General features: G+C 39.9%; 1 non-coding gene across 1 annotated transcript; it reads right to left on the bottom strand.

Annotated features, from left to right (window-relative positions):
* Nucleotides 1-3,525: 3,525 nt before the first annotated feature.
* TRNAN-GUU lies at nt 3,526-3,599 on the bottom strand. The gene has a single exon. It is a non-coding gene; the product is annotated as a tRNA-Asn (tRNA).
* Between the last annotated feature and the right edge of the window lie 14,947 nt (nt 3,600-18,546).

The raw sequence follows: 18,546 nt of genomic DNA, 5'->3' as shown, positions 1-18,546 counted from the left end.
CCCCCCCCCCCCCCCCCCCCCCCCCCCCCCCCCCCACACACACACCAGGGAAAAAGCATTGTAAGCAAAGAAAATAAATGAAAAAAAGCCAGAAGGTAAAATGCTAAACTACAGGACAAAATTTTAATTCCTTTCCTCCACAAATCATCAGTTATAGGTAGAAAAGATGGTTTGTTTCCCTGAAGACAGCAGTAGTTTGGGTATATTTTGTGTCCCAAGAACTTCAAGAAGTAGGCTGCAGAATAGCCTTCTGAAGTTTCATAGAATGGAACCAATCAAGAAATAGTCCCAAGTATTTTTATTTCCATTTCTCCTTTCCAAGAAAATGCTGAAGGAATATTTGTGGAAAAGCAGAGGGGAGAATGCGCTCTTTAAAGATATGAACAGTTAATGATAAGTTATTCACCCCCCTTTTCTTCCCTTTCTAAGGAGGAGTTACAGATAAGTGAACTATTTCTTCAGAACTCAACATATGAAGTAGATATATAATATCTAGACCATACCAGTATTAAGAAGCAATGCATAATAAGATAGAAAATGGGTTAAAATACTTTAAACACAAGTAACTTAACAGAAAACTAATGATACAAAATGAGTAACAAATCACAAGTTCACAGAGACAGAAAGTAGAAGAGAGGATATATGAAGAATAGGACCACATGAATTCTTTAATTATCTATTATTATACAACTTAAACGTTAACCTTTGAGTACACTTGCTTGGACAATGTTTAGTAAACTCCAAGGATATTAAGATGTCTAATGGATTGAAGGCATAAAAATCACTATAATAAAAAGCCAACATATAATCAGATATAAAAATGAAAGCATAAGACGACGAATCCTAATCATACAACAGCGTGCATCGATCTAGTGATAAAAGATACCATAAGATCTGCAATATGCATGTATGGAACTGACAATATAAATTCACCATGCTATCAAATGAGAAAAATTAATGTGAAAGAGAAGGTGACACAGATGGTAAGTTAAGAATTTCTCAAGACAATAAATAATAAGTGTTACCACTTCTTGCCTGCTTGTTTCTCTCCAGAGAAAATTGTGGATGCTAGCTGCCTCTATGGTTTGTAGCTCATATACATCTTTCACCTCTCTCCAATGAGAAGCGTGCTGTGATACTGTGACTGGCACCAAGGTTTTCAACTACTGTATTTCTTAAACAAGCAGATTTATTATTAACTTCAGGCTAACAACAAAACAAATTGTTATGCTGTCAGATACATCCATCATATATGTGGTATGCCTAGAACTATAGCTGGTTCTTAAAAAAAAGAGAAGATTTGCTCAAAGGTAACAGCTATGGGCACAGAAATAAAAGAAAGCTACTGCTCACCTTCATAATGACTTAAGTACACACAGATCTCCAGCAAGATACCCTTGCCTCCACTGCCAACACTTAAACAAGATCTCGGAATGGGTGGATTCTGGCTGCATCCCTTCCCATACACTGCATACACCTGAGCTCCCCTGGGTTGGTCCTGCCTCCCCCCGAGGTGCTCAATCACTGGTTCAAGCCATGACTTAGCATTTGTGCTACAACTCCTAACTAAGTTTTCTGAGCAGATTTCCCATTTGCTCTTCTCCATGAGATACTCTGTAATTTTTTTATGTCCATCTTTGCAGTCATCAAATTCCTAGAAGATATTTTAAAAGATTTTATTTCAGAAAAGATATTATTACTGCTACACCTGAAGCATGGTAGAGTGCCATAGTTCCTCAATCATAACACTGTTTACAGCAGCTGCCACTCAGCACTGTCCTGAGCAAACAAATTTAGTCAAAATATCAGGAATAGCTACAGTTCTAGGGACAGGTAAGGTATAGCTTATCATTGTGATTATGCCTACTGAAATCTTATAAAAGCTGCTGAGCAGGCTGGGTCTTTAGTTACATGCATTATCAAGAACAAAGCTGCCACACATGGCAGTTGGAAGAACTTAGCCAAACAGTCTGTCCGCTCTTTCCTTGAATTAGAACTGCCACCAACAGCCAGGGGGCTATCATAGCCCTGGGCAACATGATTGTGTGCCATGACAAGCTCCTTCACACAAAGTGAAAAGCAAAACTCCAGTTAGAAGTATCTTAAGGCTATAATGCTTTTATGGATACTCATTACAAAAAGCAAACCACTATTTCCTATTCCTGGCAGTTTCATAATTATCTCATTGCAGGACTCAAAATGGTCCTAATCCCATAGCCCTATTTCTCAGGAATGTCAAGGGTAGAACAAAGTAAGGCAGTTTAAACAATCATTTCCAGTGTTTCTGTAAACAAGAATCATCTCTGATACTATAACATTAAAAAAATAATAATAATAATCTGAACTTTGTGCAATTCCTTCCTCACTAGTTGTGTTCTTACATAAGGTTTTATTGAGTGTATTAGAGAAATTAATAAAGAAATCAGATTACAAGTTAATAGACTTCTCACTAAATTTTACATTAGCACCTACAGTCAGAACAGTAACTGCTTTAGAAACAAAACAATACAATACCCCAGTTTATTCCATAAGAGAGCAATACTTTTAAATCCACCCTGAGAATCACTTTCTGAATCCTACTCAGTATAGTAGACCAGCTGACATTGGCACACAAATGACTCTATTTTCAAAGTATTCAATCAGGAAAAAGAAACAAGAATAAGAAAAAAAAAAAAAGCGTTCACTTAACACACTCTCATTCAAGGCTTCCTTAAAGAAGAGCAAAACAGTACCAAAATGACATTACCTGGTCTTCATCAATGACGTACATACATTTTTTAAATTCCATAATACAGACTTTCAAAGCTGTATAAACACTACAAAAGAAATATTATCCAGGTTTCAGCTGGTACACCATTAGTATCACAATGATATCTTGGTTAATGCTGAGCAGCTGAAGCACCACTGACTTTATAACACAGCAGTGGGGGAGGCAAGGCAGAGCCAAGACAGGTGGCCTGAATTAGGCCCAGTGTTATTCCATACCACCTGACATGATACAGAAAGCCATAAAGGTGTGGGGACCACACATCTCCCCTTGAACATATCCAGAAGTGGGAGTCCACAACCTCTCTGGGAAACTAATTCTAGTGCCTCATCTTTCTCTCAGTGAAAAATATTCCCCTAACATTTAATTTAAATTTCCCTTCTTTAAAACTGTTGCCCCTTGCCCTATCGCTATTTACCTGTGTAAAAAGTTAATTTCCCTCCTGCTTATAAGCTCCCTTTAAGTATTAGAAGGCCATAATGTAGTCTCCCTGGAGCTTTCTCTTCTCCAGATTCAGCCAGCCCCGCTCCCTCAGCCTGTCAGTATAGATGTGCTCCAGCAGAAGGATCCTCATCTTGGCCCTTCTCTGTACTCTCTCCAAAACAAAAGTTCCACATCTTTCTTGTGCTGGAGACTCTAGGCCTGGATGCAGAACTCCAGGCAGGGCTTCACTATAGCAGAGCAGAGAGGGATAATGACACCCACCTCCCTCATGCTGCTGGCCGCTTCTCTTTTGATGCAGCCCAGAAAGAGTGGCTCGTCCCTGGGTGGGCTCGAACCACCAACCTTTCGGTTAACAGCCGAACGCGCTAACCGATTGCGCCACAGAGACTCCCACAAATACATAAGTTTGTGATCCTGCAACATATAAAATGAGCATCCTTCATAAAATTCTTATTTATGGAAGCAATAAATATTAGCAGAAGTAGAGGTGACTTTGCCTGACGTTCCGTCCCAAGTGAGATCTAATTACAGTGAGATTTCTAATTGCTACTAATACTGTGCAGGTGGCTTTGGATATCAAACACTGATTGCCAGCCTGAAAATATTTAAGATGTTTTTTAATCAAAACTTTCTTCAGCTATCTCCTTGGTTCCTAGATGAAAGGTAAATCCTGTTAAAAGAATTATTTTAAGGTTGGGCACACATGGCTTATAAATAATAAAAGATTTTTGCTCAAATTGGAAAATTACATTGATTCTTGATCATGTTACCAGTTCCAAATGTTTGTCCTACTTTGAAAACTTTGAAAATAGTAAATTTAATATCTGTGGCTATATTGCCCCTATGCCAGTGGCCACTTCTTGTAGAAATACAAACACATGTGTACGTGTGCACACACATCCACACACATGGAAGACAGACTCTTTGCCTTGCCAAGTCATCTTTGCATCATTCTGACACAATGAAGTAGACTGACACATTAGACTGATAGACTGAAAGGAGCGGTCCTTGAAAGCAGCCCTGCATAGAAGGATCTGGGAGTCCTGATGGATGAAAAGCTTATCATGAGCCAGCAGTGTGCTCTTGCAACAAGGAAGGCAAATGGTATCCTGGGCTCCATCAGAAGAGGGGCGACCAGCAGGGACAGGGAGGTGATTGTTCCCCTCTACTCTGCTCTTGTGAGGCCCCATCTGGAGTACTGCATCCAGGTCTGGAGACCCCAGTACAAGACAGAGAGCTGTTGGAGAGGGTCAAGAGGGGAGCCACGAAGATGATCAGAGGCTGGAGCACCTCCCTTATGAAGACAGGCTGAGGGAGCTGGGCTTGTTCTGCCTGGAGAAAAAAAGGCTGCAGGGTGACCTCATTGCAGCCTTTCAATACCTAAAGGGAGCCTAAAAACAGGAGAGAAGTCAACTCTTTGAGAGGGTAGATAACTGCAGGACAAGGGGAAATGGTTTTAAGTTGAGGGAGGCAAGATTTAGGTTGGATGTCAGGGGGAAGTTCTTTACTGTGAGAGTACTGAGGTGCTGGAACAGGCTGCCCAGAGAGCTTGTGGATGCGCCGTCCCTGGGGGTGTTCAAGGCCAGATTGGATGGGGTCCTGGGCAACCTGGTCTAGTACTAAATGGGGAGGTCAGTGGCCCTGCATGTGGCAGGGGGGCTGGAGATTCATGATTCTTGAGGTCCCTTCCAATTCTGGCTATTCTGTGATTCTGTGACACCAAACCAAACTGCATCAGTAAAAAAAAACAGGCAAATTTTCTGGGGAATAGTGATTAGCAGAGGGGTCTGGCTGAGGAAAAAGGGATTGCTGGGTTCCTGGTAACTGTTCTTTTACTAAGCATTCAAGAGAGTATTTCCCATGTGTAGGGAATGGCAGGCTGTTCCCAAAACCCCACTCCACACACCTGCTGCTAAAGCAATCATGTTTTCCAGCTGCTCTTGTGGCTGGCAACTTTAGCACACATTAGGTTTTAAGGCCCTGTGCAAGGGAAGACCTATCGGCATAATTTCCTCTGCTTATTCAAAAGAGTAGCTGAGATTTCTTGAAGGTGCAGAGAAATCAGGCCTAATACATAACACAAACTCTGGTAGACACCCTAGCCTCAGTATACAAAAACTGAGATAGCCTGACAGTGCTGGGGGTTATTCCATTGGCATATCATTTGGATAAACACTACTTTTGTGTTCCAGCCAGTATGGATACCTGCATGCATCAGTGGAGATGGAACCTTTGAGAACTAGCTCATCAGAGGACAGCTGCTGGTGCCAGCATTTGAAATGCTAGCAAATGCTAAGCACAATTTGGTGGTGGGATCTCTAAAGATCAGGTAAACAAAGGAAGGGTACAATCTTCTCAGCCATACCCACCATAGAATTGCTCCTGGGAAAAGTATGAGTACAAAGGGTATCAAAATGTTCAGAGCATGAACATTCTAGTTAAACTATTTCTCACAAGCCAAAAGATATTCATTCTCCTTAAAATGAAATCTACAATTTTTCTTTCAAGTTTGAACCTATTTAATCATTTAATCATAATGTCTGTGATAACTTTTACCACTCCCATGTGCAACACTAGATTTGGTGTAACACAGACAGAATGTGTCAGATAGAAACTCTACCAATCAGGTGGAAAGAAAAGCATTACAGATATGGTCAGTTGTAAAGAATGTTGCAAGAGAACATTAAGTATCAAGCAAATTCTGTCCTATTGGCTTTAAATTATTATCTATCATTTTTGATAAATGATGTTCCTACAAGTAGTAACACATTCTGAGTTGGTTTTTGTTGTTGTTTTGTTGGTTTGGTTTTTTTTTGTGTGGCATTATGCAAGTGCACATGGAAATTATGGCACCCACTGTCAATCATTGATGCTTGCAGATCATTTCTGGAGACCAAACAGTGGATGTGAGCATGTTGAGAAGGTGAGTGGTGCATGTCAGCAGCAGTGACAGCAACATGAAAGACAAGCCATGCTCCTAGCAGCCATGGCACAGCTGTAACACCACAGCAGTAGTCAGCCTTTAAATGGGGTGTAGGAGCCTTCTGGTCACACAGCTGAACCACCTTCACCCGTGCTCCCATGGCTGACCCAGTCCATGCCTCAGGTGATCAATCAGTGGCTCAGGCCGTGACTCAACAGTTCCCATGCAATTAGGAAAGGAGCAATCCTTCTGGATTTCCTGGAACACAGATAATCCATCAACTCTGGCCACCATATCATAACACTAAGCTGAAGGCTCAAACTCCCAGGGTCAGGCCAGAGAAGACAACAACATTTCTCTTGTAACACAATAACATCAAGTCCCTTTACCAGTTTGAAGACGGTGGAGTGCATTGCCAATCTTGGCTGAACTGTGCTACCACACCCACCAGACAGTCCAGATTTGACACCTTCTGACTTCCATCTGTTTGGGCTGATGAAAGATGGACCGTGTGGGCAACATTATCCAAGCAACAGCACCATCATAGCAACTGTAATACAGAGAGTCAACTCTGCTGGTACAGATTTTAACAAGCATAGCATGCAGGTTTTTGTTCATTGCTGACAATGCATAGCTAAAGGTGGTGATTAATACTGAAAAACAGTTTTGGGTTTTTTTTGTTTTTTTGTTTTTGTAGCTGAGAATTTGCTCTATCAAATAGTGTTATTGCGTTCTTTGTATCTGTTGTATCTTCCATGGAAGTGATGGGTTTTCAGTGGGGCTTCTTGTGTGTGTAGGTGTGACCTGTCTCCATATCCGCCTGAGTTATTGCATTTTTCTGTTGCATAATGATGGAGAAGGACCTAGTGAGCTTTTTCTGCTTTGTAACACAATGAGTCACAATGAGAAGAATTCAGTTTAACTGAATAACTGGAATAAAAAGAAAATAGTAATCTCATCATTAGTATATTATTACTATCATAGTATCATCATAGTATATTATTACTATCCCATCAAAAACACTGTGAATAAAGCTATTTCTTAGGGAGAGTTTGCTTCTCTCACTTCCTCTATTATAAGATGCAAAAGCCCATTGTGAGCAGCCAGAGCTCCATCTACCTCTAAGTGGGAGCTACATGTACTCTATGGTGGGTCATCTTTACAGGTAAGGTATAGATAAATGCTCTGGTTGTGTCTATACAGACACTCTCAACAAACAACCCTCCAGTTAAATTTTGGTTTTCGAGCATCCTAAATTTGCATCACTGTGCTTATAGCACTTTAAGCTCATATATTCAGCAGGCAGTGTTTTAGAGATAACAACAGCTTTCTATTGATTATATACACAATGCTTATTAACCAAAGCTGTCATCACTGGGATGCAAAATAATAATAATAAAATCTCCATAACTGCAATATTCTCTATATTTCCTAATCAATTCAAACAATTTCTTTTCCATATTTTTGAGTCACAGGTGCAGTACTGTTCCCCTTTCTCTCTCACAATTTATGTTTGATTATTTTTATACTGCTTTCCCAAAACTTACTGACAACATGCTGACAGTGGAGAATACTCAACACCTCACACAGACACCGCTAGCGTGTGTTTGAGAACACACTTCTTGTTTTCCAAGTTGCTTTCAGTGAATTTACAGTCCAATATACCAAGCACAAACAACAATCTGCTGCTTAGCAGCAGGAGACCTCAAATATCCATCCTTCTAAGTAATGTCTAAAAGCAGATAACTTCTGCACCTTCTGGGTCTGTTTGCTATAGGCTGAAGGGGAGAGCAGGCTGGCAATGGCTGTGCAGGGACAGAAAGAATCAGGTAAACTGCAAAATGAACTCTGAAAGCAAAGTTCATAAGCTGGCTAATTTACAAGGATGGGTTGGAGGGAACAGACTGGGATTTTTTTGTTTGTTTGTTTATGTTTCTTGCCTTTGCATGAGTTTTTGTTTGCTTTTGTTTTTCTTATTTTGTTTAGATAAATCTGACTTTGGAATACATGTCAGTACATCAGAGGGGGCTTTACTTTTGAGGGCTCAAGTGCTCCCACCTCTCAGAAGCACAGGCCCCAGGTGCAGCTTTACAAAGACTCAGACTCAGGAGCAATCCCACTTTTCCAAGAGACCCAGAGCTCCACGCTGAGGCTTGCAGCAGCACAGGATTCTGCTGCCTTTAGGGCTCAAGGTACATTAACGCAAGTCTGGGAGACTGAAAGCACATTGTCTGGTTGTTCACAAAGGCAAAACCTCCCTTGAAAGCTTTCTCTTCACTGATCTTGGTACTTAAGTTACTACCAGAATAGTTAGTGCTCAAAGTAACCCTTACTTTACGTAACTATTCCCAGCTCTTTTCTGCTGAAGTCAACCTATTTCATCCACTGAAACTGCCCTATCTTCTTTCTGATAGCACATTAGCCATGTTCACACAAATTAGCAGTAATTAGCCTGCAGACACTTCCAGCAATGTAATGAGACTTAATTTCTCTTCTGTTGACTGAAGAAAATTGGATCTAAGAAGCTATATTTTAAAGGTTAGTTTAAAAGAGCACCAAACTGAGGTGGGAGGCATCAGTGTATAATTTTTCTTACAGTTATTTTGCTCTAGTTCCCCCCAAACGTGAACAGACAGATTTCAGACCAACTTCAGATAACTGCTCCTCTTTAAGGAAATTTCTGAAGTTCAGAGCTGAAACACTGGTAGAGTTTAGTGCAAATCCTGAGTTCTTTACAGTGAGTAATTTGCCAATAAAGAGTAAGGAGGGACAGAAATATAGAGAGAAACAGACATGTTTATATGTTAATGTGGGGACAAATGCTAAAAATGTTATGATCTCCTTCCTGGCATCTCGTGTTCTTCTTTACTTACAGGAAATGAGACAGCAATAGTAAATATATATATATATATATATATATATATGTATATATATATATATATAAAAGATGGTTGAGGGACTTGGTAACCAAAAATGCTTAAAAAAACTGCAAAAGCCTGACACAAGAATCTGCAGGAAAAGATGCTTCCAAATGCAAAGTAGCTGCTGGTTAGAGGCTTAGAGAACACACTGGAGCTCAAACTGGGGATTTTTTATTTTTATTATTTTTTATTTCCAAGGGTAGGAAATTAGTGTTCATTAAGGCAGTAATACCTAAAATCACCTTAATTTTCAGCTGGCTGAAGTTCTGTTAGTTTGAATTGGCCATTAAGTCCTTGTTTAAATCAAACACAAAGCTTCAGTTTCTTGGTCAACTCAGTCATGGGGTTTTGCAACATGTAGGAAGAACTCAGTTGCGAACAGTGCCAAACAGCAGTTGTTGGAACAGGGTGGAATCTCATCTGTTTTGTTTTACAAGCGCAAAAGAAAATGAAGAGATGAATCAGAAGTCAGCTATGAAATTATAAAAACTTTTAAATGGGAAACATCTCTTTTTTTTTCCTCTCTGCTTTTCCAGTTTTTTCCCATTGCTGAACTCAAGTTCATATCTCAAGACCTGTAAGCTGAGTGATGGGTGCTCTGAAGCCCGTCGGAACAGGGCCAGAAGCAAATCTCTGTTCAGACTTTTCAAACTGATTTTTTTGAGCACAAAATACTAAAGAAAGGCACATGCTGTGCAGGGTAATCTAAACAGAATGTTACAAGGCAAAAAAAAAGAATTTCTATCATATTTGATATTCTGACATTTCGATGTTTGTTTTTGTCCCAGATCTGAATGCAAAAGTTTAAATTTAGAGATTTGTGGGAGAAGCAAATTCTTTATGTCCCCTCAAAGAGCCATTTCCAAAATGAATCAGAATATTTTCTTTCAAAACTGTCAGAACATTCTGAAGTGATATATATATATACACACACTTCGAATTTATGACATAAAGGAGAAATATAAAAGAGATTTAAACATTATCAAAACAAAATACTTGAAGGCTTTTCACAGAGAATTGTTAAAATAAAAAAACTTTGTATTTCAAAGGAACTGCTCATTTGGATGCAAACTTTTTTTATCGGAAAAAAACCAAAAACTTATCTAGTTCTACCTACAAATCAGCAAGATCTTATTTCCATATCTACAATTAGAGCTGAATTGTCATTCTCTGGGCAACCTTGGTTTTGTAGTATATTCTTTGCATACAGCCTTTCTTACCTGGGGATTCTGAAACATTTTGCATGGATGATAGACAGGAGTATGTCGCATCTGCACCGACATGAAAAAGAGCACCCTGTTTCACAGCAAGAGTCTCAACCCACAGTGAGTTACGTGGTATACATGATGATTTCTTTCCAGGCTTTGAATGAATCACCTGAATGGGTCCCTCATCAGGAAATCCAGCATAGCACATGCTGTGATCCTAGCCATGTGTAAAGGATGGATCCTGTACCTATGTAGATGGATAACTCCAATCTTTGTTATCTTGACTGCAGTTTAAACTGAGATAGGTCTGAAGACAGTTGCCTGGATAGTAAAAACGGATATTTTCCTTCCAGTTCACTTCCCTGTTTACTTGTATACTGTCTATATAGGTTGCTCCAAAAGTATTTCCTGGGACTGAAGTTCCTATTTATTTCCATGGAAATTACAACAGATGAAATGAGCACAATAACACTATGCAATAGAGCAAAATCTTAGCTGCAAAACACAATCTTTCAACGCAGTCATTACCATTCGCTATGCATTTTTACCAGCAATGAACAAGAGCCTGCATGCTCTACTCATAAAAATCTGCACCATTGGAGGTGGTCCGCTGTTGCTGTCACTGTGCTCACATCCACTGCTTGCTCTCCATAAACATCCAGTAAACATCAGTGAACATCAATGTGTGCAATTTTTTTCACAGGAAGGCATTCAGTTCCATACTTTTGCTTCACACACACTTCGTTGTAAGATGCCATTTTGTCAGATTGCCACTCTTCTGCCATCTGTTACATGGTAACAGAACAGTGGCAGGGAAAGGTTCAGCCTCTACTGCCATACCACCAACATCTGCATCTGACAACACTGGCCAATGTAATAAAATAGGAGGCATTATTTTCAGAGCAGACCCTATGACTTGCACAAGACGGCGGTAGAGCTACAGCTTTAAAGACCCCTTATCCTAATTTGAATGATAACAGAAGGAAAAAAAATGTGGAGACATCACGTCTCAGAAATATTGTGTGATGGGTAGAAAAGAACTCAAAAGATCCACCTGGGGATTTCTCATGTCTGCCTGTCCAGAGATCAGCATGACATTAATATATTTCTGAAGGAATATTTCCTCCATCCCTCCAAAGAAGTTCCAACGTCCTGCCTTGACTATCCTACATATTCTCTTTTTTTTTTTCTTTCCCCTCACACATTAATTCTTAAATAAACTTTTGACATTAAAATAACACTTGGGATAAACGTTCTTTCTTCCTCCTATCTAGAACTTTCAGCCTCATCACAAAGACATGCCTATTGTGGTGACAAGTGAAGTCATTTTTCTCTATCAGACAGTCCTTAAAAAATGTTAATTATGGTTCAGTATCTGTCTACTAACTCTCCCCATAGTACTTTTCCTTAGGTCAGCAAAAAAATATCCTTGTGCTTGCCTCTGGAGATCTGTAGCATAGGATTTTGAAGATTTTGAAGGGCATCTCCTTACGAGACCATCAGACTTGATCCATTTTTCTTCACAACTGACAACAAAGCAATCCACCTATGATTTTACAGTAGGCAAATGTTTGATCGATATTCAATAAAGGTGATATTAGAGAGGTACATAAGAGAATTCCACCATTGGAAATGAATATTCCCTTCTAAAACAGATGAAGGCAGATTTAGAAAAAATACAGATTGCTCCTGTTGCTAGAAAACAGTATCATGACTAATCCAAACTTAATCCAGAAAACAGAATCCATCACTTTTATCTTTTCTACGGCTCTTCTATTGTCACATTCATATTCAGAATGACAAAGCTTGTCAACAAGGCTGATTCACTACAGTTGGAGATGTTTGGACCTACAGTCCAGGCTTCTTATCTAGAAAAAAATCGTTTGCCTGTCCTACTTGTAAAGCCTTGTCTAGTGTATCGTAGAGAAGGTGTTTCATTTCCTCTATGGACACAACAGTGTGCCTGTACTTCTACATAGCCATCTGAGTCCTTGTTTTGTTGGGCAGAAACTTTGGTCCTGCTGAAGCGGGTGGCACTGACTGAGGATTTGGGTATCATCAGTGCTTCACTCCAGGTTTCTGTCATTTCCACTGCAGGCTGACACCTTCTTGTCACAGCTGCAGCAAACAACAGTTATGTACTTGCATAGCTGAGCATTATACTGTCACTCAGCAAGAAACTATATCCAATGTTTTCTGATGCTTTTTGGTGCCAAAAATAAAAGCGTTTTCTCTATGGATTAGTTAGTGATAAATGATCTTCGGTTAGTGTATTTAATTGTCTGGAGCCTGAGAACCATTCTCTATCTCACACACACACAAAAAAAACCTGCTTGAAACCAAATCTGCCTGAAAAGATCTTTTCCTTTAAATTACAGTGGCACTCAGTCTTTCTCAGATATTGTAGCTCAAGTGAATTACTGGAAAGAATGGATATTGAGAACAAAAGAAAAATGATTGGTGAGAATAGAGGCTGATAGGATAGAAATAAAAACCTTCCAGTGGGGAGGCCTGAGCATAACTGCATGTCTTTGCATATTTCCCCAAGGAAGGAGGTAACAAATGGTTTTGGCAGGAGGGAGACGTTTTAAGGCAGCAAAATAAAAGGGTCATGTATCAAACCAAATTGCGTTGGGTTTGAGATGTATTAAATCTTTACATGATCTTGTTTTTCTTTGCAAAGCATCTTTTCTCCTGAAAGAAGCTGAAGATTCTACACTGAGTTTCTTTGATAGTAATTATACACTGCATGCTTTTGCAATTCTGCCTATACATATTTTGAATAAGATAACATCACCACAACAAATAAAAAAATAAAAAGGAAAGCTTCAGTTTAAAGAAGCATTAGGGTTGTAAAGGCTGTAAAATCAAGGAATTCAAAATTATGAGATGCTGAAATGCTGGTTGCTGTACTTAATTGAAATGCTCCAAATAAAGCATAGGAAATTACTTTTAATTGCATACTCACGCATACCCTCAGCCCTACAATTTCTTTGCCTCATACCGTGAATGAAATGTTTTCCACCAATGGAAAGCTTTAGCATCTGGCTAAAGCATCACAGAAGAGGAATTGCTCTGGGGTGGTATCAGGCTCACTGTATGTCACGCTCCAATTTATAGGACGGAGAGGAGGTAATCTCATGCCAGGTATACATATATTAAAAAAAACATGTATACCTGGCGTGAGATTAAGAAACAATGGTTCAAATGTTGGTCTGATCAGTTATTATAAATCCTAATCAGGCAGACGGGGAAGGGAAGGACGGCGACTATTATGAATTAGGGTGATGGGGAAGGAAGGAGGGAGATAGAAAAGATAGGAAACAAGCAAGAATTGCATGAAGCAGTGATAGTCACCACCAGGATCCGGCAGCGGTCCTGTTGCACGCTGTTTCAAAGGTCCGAGGTAAAAGCACAGGAGGAGAGCAGCAGCAGCGTGGCCGGCCTTGGGCAGCACGCAGGTAGCAGGAAGAAGTCACAGAGCCAGTCTGGGAGGAAGCAGCAGGACTCAGGTAGCCGGTCCAGGAGAGTCCATCAGCACGCAGGAATTCCGTAGTGAGGAATCTGATGGCAGACACCTTCGTTCTTCTTCAGCATGCAGGTAGAGCACAGAGCAAGCCCAGGAGGGAGAAAGGTAGGTCATGAGGCTTCTCATGTCAGAAATCTCTTCTTCTTCATGAGGAATCTGTTGCCAGAAAACCTAAATCTCATGGCTGTAGGTCCCCTTTTTATCCTTCTTCTGCCAGTGTGGTATTCCTGGGCACTTGAGTAAGAGTCATGTGCAGCACCTCCTGAGATGGCCATCCTCCTCGAGATAGCTCACACAAAAGACTGCTTACCAGCCATTAATCTGCAGCTTATCTCCCTCTCGTTGCCCCTGGCCTTGTCCATCTGTGTTCCTCAGACAAAGGATTTCACTACCTTTGCCCAGGACTTGCTTGGACTTGTTCATCTGTGTCCCCAGCAAGCTTTGAGACAATGATGTAAAAGAATAATCTCTTACACTGTGGGAGTCAAATAGATGGATCTAAAATGCAAAATTCATAAGGGGAGTCAAAAAGAACAATTGTATTGAGAATGAAGGAAAGAAGCGAAGAAAGAACAGAGAAAAATGGCAGAAAGGGGAAGAAACAAAGTTTGTGGTAGGGACAGAGAACCACTTGTTCATTTGTGGGAATTGAGTGGGATTCACACAGCTGTAAAGTTGTAGTCAACTGCTGAATGACTGAACACAATGCTGGAATTAGCAAAAAGAAGAAATAGAGTTTCTCAAAAAACTTATGCTTTTACATCTGCAATTTTCACTTATTCTTGTTTTAGCAAAGCAACCTTCAGCATCAAACCTAAGGCATTTCTGTCACACTTCAATCCTCCAGTTCAGATAACCTAGCAATCATGCAGATCCCTATCTTTCCCCATCAAAATCTGCTGACTGTGTATATGAAGGCATAAATAAGTCTGTGACACTTTTTCATCATTTACAATCCAGTATCCTACAGTTACGCCAGGAAATGTACATTTCCCCTTGCCATTTAAGCTCATTTCAGAAAAGCCCTGAAAAAAAAAAGATTTTTATCCTGAGGCCCATCTTTCCTGGAACAGATACAATGACTTGGTTGCACCCTGTAACAGATGGTTCAGGACCCCTATATTCCTGCCTCACTGAAATAAAGGAACAAGATACTCACCAATAGTCTGAAATGTCACCCAGACCTTAATACGTTTTAGCAATGTACAGTCTGCTTCATGTATTGATAGCATTTTCTTCTACCAGAGTTCATTATTCTCAATGAATATATGTCTCCAACAGCCAGTGATAGGAAAACCACAGGGAATGAAATACTTCTAAGCATATACTGAGCAAATGCGTCTAATCTCCTCATCAGACTTCCACAGTGGAAGAAAACAACAGATACCATATGGACAAATAAGGACCAATCTTCAAGTTACCCTCTGTTCAATGGAAAATTATTTGCAGTAGGAAAGGCCCCCTCAGGATATCAGAAGGCTCAGTTGGCAGCGTATACGCATGTCCAATGCAGCCAGACACAAAGGAATTGTTCTGACAACCAGCATGACAAGCCTAGCAAACAAAACAATTAAGCTCTGTGGTTGGGATCTCTCACTGAGGAATAACTGCAATCCTGTTGTCAGCTCAGCTGCAAGCTTTTGGCCCCTCCAGCCTATTGCCCCCCACTTCCCTTTTCATCCTCTTGGTCCCCCCTGGGGCACAGCAGTCTTTTCATGGGAAGCTGTTGCAAGGACTTTCCAGGAGACCATGAAATGGTTTCCATTTAAATAGAAGATGTTCTGGGGAGAGCAGATTAGAGTCAGAAGGCTATGTGACCAAAGGCATGTAAAAATAAACTGGGAGCAGTGTCTAAACAAAAGGAATAGCTGACTTTGCTGCTTCATACTTTTTTCAGTTTTCTGCATTTGAAAAAAAAAAAAATCAAAAACCAACCAACCATTCAAAAAAAACCAAAACAGCACGAGGCAGAAATTTTATCAAATACCAGTTTGAACATGCTATACTTGACCAACACCTTCCATTACTGGTTATTTCTCCATTTTGGGGTAATTTGTATTCTGATCTCTCCCTTAATGAAGGAAAAAATCTCTTATCACTCTCTTAAGTGTAGTGAGGTTCTTAGTTGCTTTCCATGGATGGTGCTTCATCTTAAACAGAATAATTACCATGCTCTCTATCAGCAACAGGCAGAGTCCTTGCTGTTACTCCACTTATCCAGGAACAAGATCACTTACACTTAGCATTCTCAACAGATATTATAGGCAATACTATAATATTCAAAGGATTGAGAGCAAATTATTACTAGGCACACCATTCCAATCAGTATAAATACAACATTATTCCATGACATTCAACCACCTAGTGATGGAGAAAGAATGGCTTTCAACTGGGTACCTTAGGGGGATTTCTCAGTTCTCCCTTATTTAGCTACATCTTAGTACCACAGCACAGCATGGCTCATGCCACATACTCGTTTACCTTTTATTTTATTCAGGGAACAATGTATTATGATTTTAAAATCACTTGTACAGCTTGGGTGAATGTATTCAATAAGTACTATTCAATCCTTAAATAGATACACAACACTTTTTCACTCTTTCTGCAAAATAAACTGGAATATATTTATCTGGATATAGCCTACTCATTATCCACAGCTAACAGCCTTCCTTCCCCTCCCACCTTTCAACTTCAAAGGATGGATGCAGTGATTGTGTTTCTTTCCACATCTTAACTTCCCACCCATCCAGAATATCTTTTTACACTGAACAACTGTGGTGCCAGTTCCCACACATAGAGTTGATGACAGAAACACCCAGGCTTTTCAAAATGTATCAGCCCCTACTTTTAGTTTTTCAGACATGCACTCATTCAACAGTCTCCAAACACCTAAATAGCTCACTTCTCCAAAAATCCAACAGAAAGCCTCAGCAGCTAGGGAACTAGAATTAAGCTCCTAGAATAGCACCTGAAATCACAGCTTAATTAACACTTTTAACAGGTGGAAGCATCAGTGAATGTAACAGCAAAAGTAGAAAGTAGGTTAGGCCCAAGGGTGAACAGGTGCTGCTACCCATTCTACGTTATTGGTACTGGTAACCGTAATGGATTGCTCTGTACATAGAGGCATAAGAGTTTTTAGTATGTGGGTAGGAAGACAACAGTGCTTAGCAGTATTTATTATGCAGTAGTCATCTGGGATCAGTGAAGGTGTTATGCATGTATGCATGTACATGTTTACATGAATATACAAAAGCTGCTCCAAAAGTACTGCCTCCTATTTTATTATGTTGGCTCACATCTTCAGAGGCAGATGTTGGTGGTATGGCAGTAGAAACTCAACCTTTCCACCAATATCCCATAACATTTTGTTGCCATGAGACAGATGGCAGCAGAGGAGCACTCTGACAAAAAGGCATCTGACATGGAAGTGTGTATGAAGCAAAGGCGTACCACTGAATTCCTCCATATAGAAGAAATGGCACCAATTCATTGATCCTTGCTGAAATTTCTGGAGACCAAATAGTGGATATGAGCACAGTGAGGTGTTGGGTGGAGCATTTCAGCAGTGGTGACACAGCAACAGTGGGCCACCTCTGCTGGTGCAGATTTTGGCAAGCGCAGCACGCAGGCGGATCTTGTTCATGGCAGGTCTACATACATACCTAATGGCGGTGAATTTGCTAAATAACAGCGTTTTGTAGGTGATAATTTTCACTATTAAGCAGCATAATAGTGTTTTTTGTATCTGCTGTAGTTTCCATGAAAATAAATAGGAGGCATTATTTTCAGAGTGATTTACTTATATAACATACTTTTTTATTTTTTTTATTTTCAATTTGCAAAATTAACATTAAAACAGTAACAAGAATTAAGTAGGATTAAGTAAACCTGATTCATTTCCTACTGAATTCAACACTCAGTGACAGTGAGCAGTGTCATTAGAAGTCTAGAGGAAACCATTCCAGTGCTCGTGGTAGCCCTATAGCCCTATGTTGCATTTGCCTACAAGTACTGGGAACAGTGCCACGGCCAGACCACACAATGGCATAACTGGTATATCTTCCCCAGGATCATGCAATGTTCTAGAACAAGTCTGCACCGTATCTCAAGCAGCCTTCCAACATATGGCAATCCAAAACCATTGCTAGCCCCTGTGCATTTGCTCATGACCCAGCACAGCAGCCTTTCTGCACTGAAGTAAGTATAGATGTGACAATCATATCTGATTCACCATCACCCTTGCACTGATATAAGAAACGCAAGCAGCAAGATAAGGGAATGAAATTAAGCTTCCTCCTTTTCTGAGACTCATTTCAATTTTTCACCGCAGTCTGGGTAGATGCCATGCCTAGATCTGGCCTAGAAAAAGTAATCTGGGATACAAATGCAAATACAAATATGGAACTCTTATTCAAAAAATCATTTAGTTCTGGTACTGGGTACATTCTGATTATACTCTTCCTGTTAAATGAAAGATTAGTGCCATTCAGGTCTTGCATAATTCCTGAGATTAAAAACAGGAGTAATAAATTAAGGTCTACTACCAACAGATGTGACTCAATTCGCACCTGTGAAGTTTCACCTACATCTATGTTTGATTCAGTGAAGTTATGGGAGCTGACTGCAAAGTATCATTTCAGTCAGATAAAAATGTTTTGTGAAGTTTGAGAATGTCTGTCCTGTCAGGATGGTGAAGGCAAGAAAGATTTTTCAGTTTGGGATTATTTTCCTAATATTAAAACATGAGATTT

This window comes from Centrocercus urophasianus, unplaced genomic scaffold (assembly GCF_019232065.1).
Source record: "Centrocercus urophasianus isolate 14NV4802_14NV808 unplaced genomic scaffold, USGS_Curo_1.0 seq_16, whole genome shotgun sequence".
NCBI lineage: Eukaryota > Metazoa > Chordata > Aves > Galliformes > Phasianidae > Centrocercus > Centrocercus urophasianus.
This window is presented reverse-complemented; position numbering and strand designations above follow the sequence as displayed.